This window comes from Mesoplodon mirus (assembly GCF_964341445.2).
Source record: "Mesoplodon mirus genome assembly, chromosome: 13".
Classification (NCBI taxonomy): domain Eukaryota; kingdom Metazoa; phylum Chordata; class Mammalia; order Artiodactyla; family Ziphiidae; genus Mesoplodon; species Mesoplodon mirus.
Genome location: NC_138989.1, coordinates 89,417,530 through 89,432,086, shown reverse-complemented (window position 1 = coordinate 89,432,086; position 14,557 = coordinate 89,417,530). Strand labels below are relative to the sequence as shown.

The window sequence follows — 14,557 nt, the reverse complement described above, 5'->3', positions numbered from 1 at the left end:
GTAATAATACGGTATAAGGTTTTATACTTCTCGGAAATGGGGGAGCTGAAAGAGAGGTCTCATTTTCAGTGGAAAAGCATTCAAAACAAGATTGAAGCTTCAGCCAAGATTATTAGATGTCCATCCTTGGAAAGATATCATGTCATTTCTCTAATATTGACCTGACAAATAAGACAAACCCCTCTACTGAACTTGCTTATAATAAAGTGATGGAAATATCAAATGGAAGTCTTAGAAACATCTTATTTTACCCGAGCCTTATACACTGCTCTATGTTAATTACAGGGTTTTTTTAAATTAATTTATTTATCTAACTCTTTTTTTTTTTATAAATTTATTTATTTATTTTTGTCTGTGTTGGATCTTCGTTTCTGTGCAAGGGCTTTCTCTAGTTGCAGCGAGCGGGGGCCACTCTTCATCGCAGTGCACGGGCCTCTCTTGTTGCGGAGCACAGGCTCCAGACGCGCAGGCTCAGTAGTTGTGGCTCACGGGCCCAGTTGCTCCGCGGCATGTGGGATCTTCCCAGACCAGGGCTCGAACCCATGTTCCCTGCACTGGCAGGCAGATTCTCAACCACTGCACCACCAGGGAAGCCCTGTTAATTACAGTTTGGCTCACACATCTGTTCATTGAAGTTACAATGTTCTCAATTTCTGTTACTGATCCTCCAGAGCGGACCCCAACAAGGGTCCCCCTGCCCAGTGTCGGGAGGGAGGGGGCGGAGCTCTCGAGGGCCGGGTTGCCTGCAGCTCAGGCTCTATGTCGCGGAGTCTGCAGGGGCCCCGCAAGCTGAGGTGTCGGCCCACCCATTCTGCACTAGGAAATCGGGTCTGAAGTGCCGGGTGTGGGACCTCTGCATGTGGAAACCTAGGAGCAAGTGAAATTAGACAAAGCACAAAGGAAAGAAAGGTTAGACTTTATTTTGTTGCCCAGATTCTCTTTTTATCTCCCAGGAATTTTTAATAACGTTGCCGGAGACGAACACCTCCTCTGCTTTTTGTCCCGTTCCTCATTCTTGGGGTGCTGAGGGTGCAGACCCCTCTTTTGTAACTGCTTCATGCTGTGGTGGGAGCCCTGATACATGGGGGGGAGGGGCAAAACGTCTCCCCACCAGCCTCCAGGTGAGGTTGATTGTCCCCAGGCCTCCCGCCTCACTGCTCGTCCGCCTGAGCACCAGCATTGGAAGTGTTATAGATTCTAATGACCTCTAAGGGTCCAGGAAAGAGATGCGCAGAGACGCTGGGGTGGGGGCAGGTTTTACCCCGCCCCACATTTGTTCGGCGAACTTAGGCTGACGGTTTCTGCCAGCCTAGATGCTCTGACCGGTAGTCTGAGTTTTCTTCAATTAGGCCCCTCAATTAACGTACAAACAGCACCAGGTGTCGGAGCCCTGCCTGCTCAACTCCCAGACAGTCCAGGGTCGGTGGTGATCCAGGACCATGACGGCCACTGAGTCAACGGCCTTTTGAAGTAGCCAGGAGTCCAGCCGGTCTCACTGGCTGCCGTCACCGCGGTGTCTGTAGGCTTTTCTATGGTGACAGCGTGATTTACAGTTCCCCCGCCAAGCTTATTAGCTCCCCTCTGGGTGCAGTAAGTCCTGCAAGCAGTAGTCTGCTCTTTCGGGGCACACTCTTGTTTTCTGAGAGAAACTCCAGGTCAAGTGATGGTCACATGAGTCGTCATTGGGGCCCGTTGCCCCCGGTTGTCTCTCTGGAGGTTGGAGTAGGAGGGCCTCCTCTCTCGAGGTCTGTGTGTCCACGGAGCAACCCCTGCAACTTCAGGGCATGGTGGGTGGTTAAGATCACCACGTGGGGTCCTTTTCCCTTGGGAGGGAGCTGGCCTTGCGGGCTGCTGATTTCCAGGTTTTAGATACCCCCAGTATCCTGGCCTGATGGGGCGGCGGGCAAAGCCCTTGGTGACCAAGTTTATCCTACCTGAAGGGCATTCTTGCGTTGCTCCATTTCAAGTGGTCCCAGTTTTTGCACTAATGCTCCAAGGGCGATTCACCTTCGACCGGGAATGTAAAGGTCAAAGGATTCAGCTAAATTAGGGAGTTCCTGGGCAAGGGTCTGAACTGACTGCTCTTTCCATTCTTGAAAGGCTGCTTCTGGATTCTATTCAAAAGGATCATCATCTTTTCGTGTCAGTGTTTCATGTAGAGGCCCGACTATTAGACTGTAGTTAGGGATCCAGATGCAGCAAACCTCGGCCTCCCCAGGAACCCCTAAGCTGTCTTCTAGTTTTAGAAGGGGTAAGGCTGCAAATGGCTTCTTCCCTTTCCTGGGATGCCCTTCTCCGAACTTCTGTGAGAATGAAGCCCAGGCAGGTCACCTTAGCCTGGGATATTTGAGCCTTTTTCTTGGACACCTTCTATCTTTATTGGCTAGGTAGTTCAGAGGCGTCCTTAGTAGGGCTGGCGATCAGAATGTGGTCTGCATATTGAAGGAGGGTTCCCTTTTACAGAGGCAGAACTTTAGGTGTTTAGATAACGTTTCCCCAATGATGGTGTGGGAATGTTTGTGAGGCGCGGGGCCTGAGGAACACAGGATATGCAAATACAGAATGCAGGCCCCAGAGCGCTGAGGTGCATATGAAAGGAAGGAATTCAGGGAGCCCAGACTCTGGCATCTCCGCAAACAAAGAAAAGCTCTATATTCCTCACGTTGGGAGAGCCGATTTTCCTTAGTTAACAATCACCTGCTGATGGTCCCCATTACCTGCGCCAGTGCCCTGCCCTGTCCCCTCACCCCGGTACTTTAGCTCAGGGAGGAAGGAGCGCTGAGGGATTCGGCTGAATAAGGCGCCTGCGAGCCTCGGGAGTTTTCGGCCGCTCTCCCCGCAGTCGGGAGGAGGGGTGCTGACGCTGCAGCCGGGCCCTGCGCCTCCCTTGCCCCGTTTCCCCTCAGGACACTCAGGCCGACCCCCTCCCCACGCCCCCCAGGCCCCGCGAGCCAGGCCGAGGGCAGGGGCGAGAGGAGGGACCGAAGTTCCCGGGACCAGACGCTGGGGGCCGCCCTTTCTGCACAGCAGCGGCGGGTGGCAGCGAACCCCTGCCCCTCAGAAGCTGGTCTTGCGCTGCCGCCCGGGCACCGTACCAGGCGAAGGGTCGGCGCCCACTTACCCGGCCCGCCGTCCGCACGAGTGTCGCGGCGTCGGCCGCCGGGGCCCCTCCAGAGCCGGCAGCGTCAGTGAGGCCGCCCTCCCCTCGGGCTCCCAGGGCAGTTCCGTGACGGCAGACGGAAAAGACCCCGAGCCGAGAACTCCAGCTCCGCGGAAAGGCGGGGTCCGCTCTGCGCGCAGGGGGTGGGACCGCTCTGCCCCGAGGCCTTCTGGGAGGGACGGAGGCGCCGGGGGAGGGAGCCGCCAGGAGCGCAGGGCCCCGTCGGGGGTCCTGGAGGGGCGGCCCGGCCTGGGGGCCCCGCCCACTGTGACCGCAGCCCAGGCCTTTTTCCTGGAATCCTACATTAAATAAGTTAGAAAGATACACGGTCTATAGTAAATACTCACAGATGATTGTTGCTGCTGTGCTTACTATCCTATTAAAGGTGTAAAATCCATAAAACACTTTAAGTTCAAAATTAAATATGAATTTTTACCTTTCTAATTATGTCTCTGCTATTCACAATTGTCGTTAATGAATCAGAGACTGTGGCATCACTAGTTAAAAGTGAGCTTGTTAAAAAAATAGAACTCAGGCCCACCGGACCTACTGAATCACAATCTGAACTTTTACAGTCTCCCCAGTGTCCTTGTGCACACATGAATAGTTGAAAGGTACATTCCTGCCTCGACGTGTCTTTTCTGTCTGAGAAATACACACATTTTATCCAATTTGATATAAATAAAACACTCAAAAATGCATATGCCTGTGTTGAAACCATCATTTTAACATTTCTTTTCCAGATAAGTATAGTCTCTATGCTGGTTTTGTGGATCACACGCCACACTCTTTTCTTTTTTTTTTTTTTTTTTTTTTTTTTTTTCTTTTTGCGGTATGCGGGCCTCTCACTGCTGTGGCCTCTCCCGTTGCGGAGCACAGGCTCCGGACGCGCAGGCCCAGCGGCCATGGCTCACGGGCCCAGCCGCCCCGCGGCATATGGGATCCTCCCAGACCGGGGCACGAACCCGTATCCCCTGCATCGGCAGGCGGACTCTCAACCACTGCGCCACCAGGGAGGCCCCACACTCTTTTCTTGTAGTTAGAAATAAGATAGAGAAACTTACTTTGTAAAAAAAAAAAATATATATATATATATATATATATATATATATATATATATATATATATATATACATATATATATATTAGTGGGTAATTGAAGACACTCTTCTAAATTAAACCAGTTCTCTTAACTTGCTGTTTTCTTCTTGGATCACATTATGAACTCTTCCCGTGGCCACACGGTATGTGTACTTTTAATTTCAGGGACTGCTGACATTCCAGGATATGGCCCTAGTTTTCTCTCAAGAGGACAGGCAATGCCTGGACCAAGATCAGTGGGAACTGTCCAGGGATGTGATGTTAGACAAGTATAGGAACCTGCTCTCCTCGGGTGAGGATACCTTCCTTCCAGAATTCCTTATCCAACCACAGGGTTTAGAGTCCTTCATTTGTAGAATGTCTCCTGGAATCTTCTGCTTCCTACAATAGGGTTCCAGATTGCAACGTTTCAGGAAAGATTGGGAGTTTGTGGGTATAATTTATCTTATTCTTTTAACATTGCAGCCTCCCTCAACCACATAGCACGGGGAGACCAGCTCGGTGCTTTGTGACCACCTAGAGGGGTGGGATAGGGAGGGTGGGAGGCAGGGAGATGCAAGACGGAAGAAATATGGGAACATATGTATATGTATAACTGATTCACTTTGTTATACAGCAGAAAATAACACATCATTGTAAAGCAATTATACTCCAATAAAGATGTTAAAAAAATAAAATAATAAAACAATTGCAGCCTCCCTTTTAATATACTTTGTAACTGCTTGGGCTGTGTCTATATGAACTGTGTACTATATGCTTCTGTTATAGTCCTTACAATGTTTTATTGTCTTATTTTCTGTAACAATTTCCCATGGATTCTTTGGGCTTAAGGTATATTAGAAGGGAGACTGCAATTCTGGGACTTCCATGGTGATGCAGTGGTTAAGAATTCGCCTACCAGTGCAGGGGACATGGGTTCGATCCCCAGTCTGGGAAGATCCCACTTGCCACGGAGCAACTAAGCCAGTGGGCCACAACTACTGAGCCTGTGCACCACAACTACTGAAGCCCGTGTGCCTTGAGCCCATGCGCCATTTATTTTTTGGAGAATGAAACCACTTCTGAGTGATCAAAATTTAGACCAGCTAGTCAAAGTGTTTTATCACCTGTTCTTCTAAAACACTGATCAATGGAACAGCTTTTACTAGGGATAAGAGTGTAATTGTATTCTGGAGTTCATATCGGCAATATCGTTTATGATCTTGATGCTGGATCATGACATTTCAATGGTATAACTGCTATTAATTGTCTGTTCAACGATTAAAGTCTCACGTGGTCTGAGTTCAGACTGGAGTCATCCTGGTTGCTTTCTGTCTATTGCAGATTTCTTCCAGTAGGAAAGGACAAGAACAATACGGCTTACTTTACAAAATGTCTTCAAACTAAATGATGATATAATCTACATTCAATTAATTTATACATACCCTACTGTAGAACCGGGTTTGTTACGGTGGCAGAGCCCGGTAATTATGTAAAACTGAAACCTTTATCTGCACTGGTTCAAGTCCTCTTCCTAAGAATATGTTTATAATCAACATTCTTTCACAAATGACCCAATTTAATTCACCATAGCATTCCTCATATTAACTAAATGGAAAATCCTAGGCTATATACAAATCCAGAAAGGGCCAAAAATCATCAGCCCCCATGGATGATTGCAACCCATTGCTGAGGCATTTAAATTTCTTATTAAAGAACCACTATGTCCATCAACATCATCAATTTATATATTATTGCCCCAATGCTAGCCTTAACCCTTGCTCTCACAACATGAATCCCTCTTCCCATATCTTATCCATTAATTAATATAAATGTAAGCATATTATTTATATTAGCCATATCACACCTAGCCATTGATTCCATCCTCAGATCCGGATGAGCTTCACATTCAAAATACTCACTCACTGGAGCCCTAGGGACAGTAGAATATACAATCTCATATGAAGTAATGTACCAGTTATTCTATTCTCAGTCTTACTGATAAATGGATCATTTACACTTTCAACAGTAATTATTACACGAGAACACCTATGATTAATTTTCTCCTGACCCCTACCGAGAATTTGATTATCTCCGCGGTAGCAGAAATCCAATGAATCCCCACTTGATTTAACAGAAGTAGAATCAAAACCTGTATATGTCTTCAATGTAGAAAATGTAGCAGTCCCATTCACCCCGTCCTTCATAGAGAATGTGTCAATTTCCTTATAATAAACGTTTCCACAACAATCTATTTTTAGGAGCATTCGACAATCCCTAGGTGCCAGAATTATACACAGCCCAAGTCATCATTAAAACACATCTAACAATCTCCTTTCTATGAATTCGAGCATCCTACCCAGAAGTTTGATATGATCAACATATACATCTCTTATAAAAAGTTTTTTTACTACTAACATTAGCCCGGTGTATATGAGAGTTTTCACTACCTGTCATCAGACCCGTCAACCCACCACAAACTTAAGAAATGTGTCTGACAAAAGAGTTACTTTGATCGAGTAAATCATAGAGGTTTCAATGCTCTTCCTGGAATTGAATTCTTCCTAAGAATTTTACATTCTCCATGCTACCACATTACACCACATGCTATATAGTAAGGTTCTCTAATTAAGCTCCAGGCCCATACCCGCAAAATGTTGTTTTATATCCTTCCTGTACAAATAAACTCTCATTGTTTTTACTATCATCATTCTACTGACTGTTATCTCAGGAAATATAATTGTATAACAAGCTCACACTGGTTAATGGTATCCCCATTCTAATAAAAAAACACGAACCCATAAGCTACAGAAGCATCCAACAAATATTCCCTAAAACAATCCACCACATCAATACTACTTATAATGGCTATTATCATTCATCTAATATACTCTGGTCAAAGCACACAATGAATAACAAAAATCTTTAATCCAGCAGCATCCACCCTCATGACAATCACCCTTGTCGCAAAAGTAAGGCTTTCCCCATTTCACTTCTGAGTGTCTGAAGTCACACAAAGCATCCCATGAACAGCAGGTCTGATGCTATTTACATGACAAAAGTGCACCCCTATCAGTTTTATACCAGATGTCACCATCCATCAATCTAAATATACTATTAACCATAGTGATATTATAAATCATAGCTGGAGGCTGAGGCAGACTTAGCCATACTCACCTGGAAAAAATTACACCCTCCTCATCAATTGCCCATAGAGGATGAATAACAGCTATTATAATGTATATTCAGATTATAACAATCCAAAACATACGACTTTATATCATAACAACACTCTCTTCTTATTTATGCCCAGATCATGTACTACAAGAGTACCATTATCACACACATGAGATAAAACACCTCCCATCACAATCCTTTTCCTCACCATTATAGTATCATTAGGACATCACCCATCACTATCAGCGTTTTTACCCAAATGAATAATTACCCAAGAGACAACAAAAATGATAACATCATTCTACCAACACGGATAGCCATCATAGCCGTCCTCAGCATATATTTCTACTTGCAGCTGACATACCCCACATCACTATGTTCCCTTCATTAAACAGCACAAAAATAAAACAAGTTGAACATACAAAGAAATAACCTTCCTATCATTACCAATCATAATATCCACACGATTACTACACATAACACCCATTCTATCAGTGCTGGACTAGGAATTTAGGTCAGTTCAGCCCAAGAGCTTTCAAAACCCTAAACAAGTAAAATTTACTTAATTCCTAAAAATAAGGATTGCAAGACTTCATCCTACATCAACTGAATGTAAAGCAAACATTGTAATTCAGCCAAATCTTTAGGAGATTGATGAGTTTTAACCCCAGGAAACTTCAGTTAACAGGCAAATCCTCTAGTCAACTGGTTTCAGTCTACTTCTCCTTCATTTGAGAAAGAAAGAAAAAAAAAGGCAGGAAAGTCACCGGCAGAATTGAAGCTGCTTCTCTGAAGTTACAATTCAATTTCTTGATTCATCACAGGGTTTGCCAGAAAGAGGGCTCAATCTCTGTCTTTAGATTTATAGTCTAAAGCTAGCTCACTCATTTTACCTCTGTTCATACACTGCTGATTATTTTCAACAAATCACAAAGATATCAGCATTTTATATTTACTATTTGGTGCTTGAGCTGGAGTAGCAGGCAGCACCTTAAGTATATTAATCCAGGCTGAGCTATGCTAACCTGGAGTGCTACTTGGAGATGCCCAAATCTGTAAGGTAGTCATAACAGTCCCTTCACTTGTAATAATTTTCTTTATAGTTGTACCCATTATATTGCAGGGTTTGAAAATGGACTTGGGCCACTAATAACTCGGACGCCTGTGGTATGAGCATTTTCCCAAAAAAATCACGTAAACTTTTGAGTACTTCCCCCATCATTCTTACTCCTATTCATATCACCAACAGTGGAAGCTGGTTCTGGTACCAGTGGAACCGTGTATTCAGCTCTAGCCTGCAATCTGGCCCACGCAGGAGCCTCTGTCGACCTAACCATTTTCTCCTTACATTTAGCAGGTGTCTCTTCAATTCTTGGTATTATTACTTTTATCACTATAGTCTTTCATACAAAACCAGCAGTCATATCCCAATACCAAACACCATTATTTGTTTAATCTTCCCCAACTACAGCCATATTACTATAATTACCAACGTCAGTCCGAGCAGCCAGAATTGCCAGACTGTTAAGAGATAGAAATCTAAACACTACTTTCTTTGACCCTGCAGGAGGAAACCGAATCCTATACCAACACCTATTTTGATTCTTTGGTCACCATGAAGTCTGTATTCATGGCCTACCAGGGTTTGTTATAAACTCACATATCATTACATACTATTTAGGACAAAAAGTGCCTTTCAGCGATTTGGGAATAGTATGAGTCATGTCTACTGGCTTTTCAGGATTTCTCTTGTGGGCCCATCGTATGTTTACCACAGGGATAGCTGTCGACTCAGGAGCACACTTTGCATCAGCTACCATAATTACTTCTATCCCTACAGGAGTAAAACTAGCTGATTAGCAACTCTTTCTTTAATTGTTCTTTTTTTTTTTTCTTTTGGCTGCGTTGGGTCTTGGTTGCTGCACGTGGGCTTTCTCTGGTTGCGGTGAGCGGGGGCTACTCTTCGTTGCGTTGCACGGCCTTTTCATTGCAGTGGCTGCTACTGTTGCAGAGCACGTCCTCTAGGCACGTGGGCTTCAGTAGTTGTGGGTTGCGGGCTCTAGAGGGCAGGCTCAGTAGTTGTGGCGCACGGGCTTTTTGCTCCGCGGCATGTGGAATCTTCCCACACGAGGGCTCGAACCCATGTCCCCTGCATTGGCAGGCGAATTCTTAACACTGTGCCACCAGGGAAGTACCTGATTAGCAACTGTTCACGGAGATAATATCATATGACCTCCCACCATATTATGAGTTTTAGGCTTTAGTTTTTCTTTTTACAGTAAGTGGTTTGACAGGAATCATTTTAGCCAACTCATCCCCAGACATTGTCCTCCAGGATACATACTATGTAGTAGCACACTTCCATGACGTAGTGTCCATGGGAGCAGTCTTCACTATTATAAGAGGCTTCCTACACTGATTCCCACTATTCTCAGGTTACACAGTTAACTCAGCAGTAGCAAAACTCACTTCACAGGTATATTGTACTAGTAAATATGACTTCCTGCAGCACTTTCTTGGCCTCTCAGGGATGTCACTACGTTAGTCTGAGTACCCTGAGGCACACACAACATGAAGTGTTTTGTCTTTAGGCTCATTCTTCTCAGTAGCAGCAGTAATGCTAATAATCTTCATACTTTGAAAAGCATTTGCGTCTAAACAAGAAGTCTCGGCAGTGGAAACTGCTGCTCCTAACCTAGAATGGTTGCACGGATGCCCTCCACCATATCCTATATTTGAAGATCCTACCTATGTAAATGTAAAATAAGGTAGGACTCAAGTCCTTTTCAACCAGTTTCAAGCCAACACCATAACAATTATGTCTTTCTCAATAAATGATATAAAAGTAAAAAGTGATGTAGCTTTGTCAAAGTTAAATCATAGGCTAAAATTCTGTATATCACTAAGGTATATCAATTTCATCTAGGCTCTCAAGATACAACATCACCAATTGTGAATGAACTTTTACATTTTCATCACACACATTGTGATTTTAAAAATAAGTTCTCTAGTCCTCTCTATTATTTCACTAATATTGACAATTAAACTAACTCATATACATACAGTAGATGCACAGGTAGAGAAAATGTGAACAATTTACTAGCCATTATTATAATCTTAGTTGCCCTATCATCATTGTGAATCCTTTACATGATACAAGAAATCAATAACTCTTCCCAAACCATAAAAAACTATGGGTCAGTAATGATACTGAAGCTACAGATTCACAGATTATGAAGATTTAAATGTTGATCCTCTGTAATCCCCACATCAGAGCTAAAACCAGGAGAATAATGACTAATAGAAGTCAACAACCGAGTATACATAGTCAATGAATATTAGTTTCATCTGAAATTGTTGTACACTCCTCAGCTGTTCCTTCTCAGGCCTAAAAAGAGCTGCTATCCCAGGACGCCTAAATTAAAGAATCTTAATACCGACAGGACCAGGCCTATGTTGTGGACAAGAGAGCTCGTTTTCCTGAGTTCAAAGACAGGACAGAGGGATATGGCTGAGATATGGGGGGAATCTGGAGCCCATGGGGATGCACTCTCCAAGCTCCAGGATAGGAATGGGGCCTCTGGAGTCCCAGGCCACCCACCACGCCCTCCCGAGCAGCATCTTGTCAACATTCCCTGTCAGTGATGAGGCAGCCCTAGCACTTGTCACGCCCCAATGCTGTGTCCTATGTGGGTCCCATGCTCTTGGGACCACACCCACACTCTGCAGGTCCACGCTGCAGGGTCCTTCCTGCCTCAGGAGTAAAGACCCCACAGCAAGCAGTTTCCTCCCCAACCAGCAGGAGGAGGGGAGGAGAGCAGGGGCACCAGGGGAATCTCACTCAGACAACACCCCAGGGGTGCCAGCGGGAACAGTGATGATGCAGATGAGGCACAGACCAAGAGATGGGTCCAGAGGACCCAAAAGGCAGCTGGTCAGGTCCTGGCTCATCTGCACCCCAGACACCTTTGTCCCTCATACAGCCCCTTCCTCATACACGCTCTCCTTAAATGCAGATTCTTCAGATGCAAACAGGCAGAGCTTCAGGCTGAAAGTCAGCTCTTCCAAAGTGACCCCTCAGCAAACACGGCAGGATTCCACTCCAGTGGGTGCCCTGGAGTCCACAACTCAGGGACTGAAGTGGATATCGGTGCCAGGGGCAGTGGGAGAGAATGGGGAGTGAGACGTTCGTGGTTGTGGAATTTCGGTTTTGCAAGGTGCAAAGTTCTAGGGATGGTGGTGATGGCTCCACAAGAAAGTGAATAGATCTGATGCCTCAGAAACGTGCACTTAAAATGGTGAAGATGGTAAAGGGTATGTGACGTGTGTTTTATTTCACTTAAAATAAATTCTTAAAATAATGTCTTGTTCATTGAGATTCCATTTCCACTCCCCTTCATCACAGATGTCGGAGGCCCAGACACAGTCCCCTACCTTAGGGGCCATCACGGTTCCCTCACATGGCACATGGGAGACCATTCTTAGGGGGGGCTAGTCTGTGCTCACCTGACCTCTGTCCAGGGGGACCCAGGCAGTGGTGACCCCCATATATTAGACTTATGATATGTGATGATATTAATATGATACCACCAAGTGTTGTCACTCACTAGAACACAGAGCAGCAACCCACTCAAACATGCCTGACCTCATATGAATGTGAGAAGATTAAGAGAAGAAAAGGTACCACAGGTTAATCAGGGCAACACCCTGGAAATCTCAAAGGGGAAAAGACACACTGCAGGCAAAGAGCAGATATGGGGTCTCCCCGTACATGTGATCCCGACCCATGCAGATGTGGTGAGACCCACACAGTCTCCGCACCCTTTACCTGGAGTCGCACATCCACACTCACCACGGTGACCCACCTCCCCTCGTTCTCTCTCAACAGGTGACCTCTCCTCCCCAGACACCTCCACCTGGGTCACATGTCCACAGTCCCAGTGTGACCTCACCTCCCCAGACCCTGCACCTGGGGTCACACGTCCCCTTGGTCGGGACACCATGGCTTTGCTGGTGGCTCCCCTACTGTGGAAACAAGCTGCGTCCCTGGGACCTCCTGGGATGGAAAAAAGTGTAAGGTGGGTCTCCTCTCCCCACATTTGTCCCAGAGAAGTCCTCCTCTTTTCTCTTTGGTTCTGTGTGATTTTACCTGTTTTTAAAGCTTTCATGCTAAAGTTGAACACACTACTTGGTTCTGGCAGGCTCAGTCCTTTCTTGTCTCACATACTTGTTGAGATAACTCACAGGACAGCAGGGCTGAAAGCCAAGGGGCAGCTCTGGACGCTTCTGAGTAGGGACGGTAGACTGGAAGGAGAGCTCAGCAGCAGCCTCAGCTGTTACCCATCGGGCTTTTGCCCGATCTGCGTGCCCTGCAATCAATTCACCAGCTAAACCTGCCTCCCTACGCACCATGCACGTGCTGGTGAATTGGAATTATTGCCAGGTAGCCCTCCTGTGGATTCTCCACGAGCCCCAGGGAAGGTGAACCTTGCAGGGATTAAGACTAAGGCCCCGACCATAGCACTGACCCATGGGAGGACCAGGTAACCACACTCAGAGGAGAGGCTGTTACATAGACAAGCCCACCTCAGCTCCAGACCCCAGACATCTAAGCACTGACCTTCAGATGCAGGCACGGAGCTTCCCAGTACTGAGGCCAGGCCAGGTTTCTGCCCAGGTTCCCATAGTCCTAGCACACACAGAACATGCTCAGCTCTAAATCTTCTTATTATAGACAACACATGGTCAACTCTAAACAGAATCAGTAGACAGGACATGCAGAGGTCTAAATCTACCGTGTAGACAGAACTTGACCATGTTTAAACTAGCTTAGGGCTGATCTCATAGGAGGTACAGATCACACCCAGGGGTCTCTCATCTTTGGACACCCACATCAGGAAAGTGAACAAAATATTTGTCATTAAACATTTCAACAGGCAAAACAGAAATGTTACCAATATCTCTGGCCACCCGATGGTCAGGATCCACGGGTTAGCCACGAACTTCTTAGAGTGCAGCCCAGTCTCCTACAAGGACAGATAAGAAGTGGCCTGATTCCAGCTTCCCAGGCTTCCAGAAGGAGGCGGCTGCACTGGAAGCCCAGGCAGGACAGTCCTGCATGGTCTGGGCCGGGAGATCCGGTCTGTCCATTCCACTGGCCGATTCCGGGTGGGGCGTTCAGGGCCGCTGAGAACCCTGCACTCAGGTCCTGCTTCCCTGCAGTGTGTGTGTGTGTGTGTGTGTGTAGAGGGGGCAGTGTCTGACGGCCCCTATGGCTCCCGGTCAGGTGACCTCATGCCCTGGGGCTGACACCCAGCACGGGCACCGAGCTGTCTTCAAGGGGAGACACGGGGAGAGGTTGGGGCACAGAAGCCACTGGAGAGGAGAACCCACCATGGAACTCCTTGCACATTGGCTCATCCCCACCCAGGGAACTGCCTGCCCATCGTGGGCCCCATGTCACCCCCCAGCCGCCCCCCCCCAAGGGCAGGGTGCCTGCTCTTTCAAAAGCACAGGGTCTCACATGAAGAAGACATGGGGGGGCTGTCACCACCCCCCACTCCTGATGCTGAGTTTGGGAGAATGCACTGCCTTGACTGGGCAATGGGACCCTGTGAGGAATGGCGGCCCCATCTAAGTTGGGGCCTGGTTGAGAAATGGGAACACAGGAGCCAAGTTCAGGGCCTGGAGGCCAGGCCAACAGGAGGGACACCTCAGGCCCTGGTCGGGTTCTCCCACTGTGACATTGTAGCTTATAGGGACCTGGGACAGGTGACTGAATGTAATTGAGGCCTCAGCTGGACCCTGAATGGGGCCTAAATAAGGTGTGAAGGATGTTACTGAGACAGTGACAGTCATTGGAAGACAGACTCTGTGTCAGGACATCCTGCTCCATCCATTTAAATCTCTGAGATCTGTGATACATTAAACAAATTGACTTAATTGATATTTAATTGATAATTGATATTTATAGGACATTCCATCAAGAAACAACAGAATACACTTTCTTCTCAAGTGCTCATGGAACATTCTCCAGGATAGATCATATCTTGGGTCACAAATCAAGCCTTGGTAAATTTAAGAAAATTGAAATCATATCAAGCATCTTTTCCAATCACAATGCTATGAGATTAGAAATAA

At 46.3% G+C, this 14,557-nt stretch overlaps 1 long non-coding RNA gene across 1 annotated transcript in view; it reads left to right on the top strand.

Annotated features, from left to right (window-relative positions):
* Positions 1-705, top strand: part of LOC309814833 — a 56,673-nt gene extending 55,968 nt beyond the window's left edge. The window contains exon 3 of the long non-coding RNA XR_014295751.1: positions 672-705. This is a non-coding gene — a long non-coding RNA (uncharacterized lncRNA). The remainder of the gene's footprint in view (positions 1-671) is intronic.
* Positions 706-14,557: the final 13,852 nt, after the last annotated feature.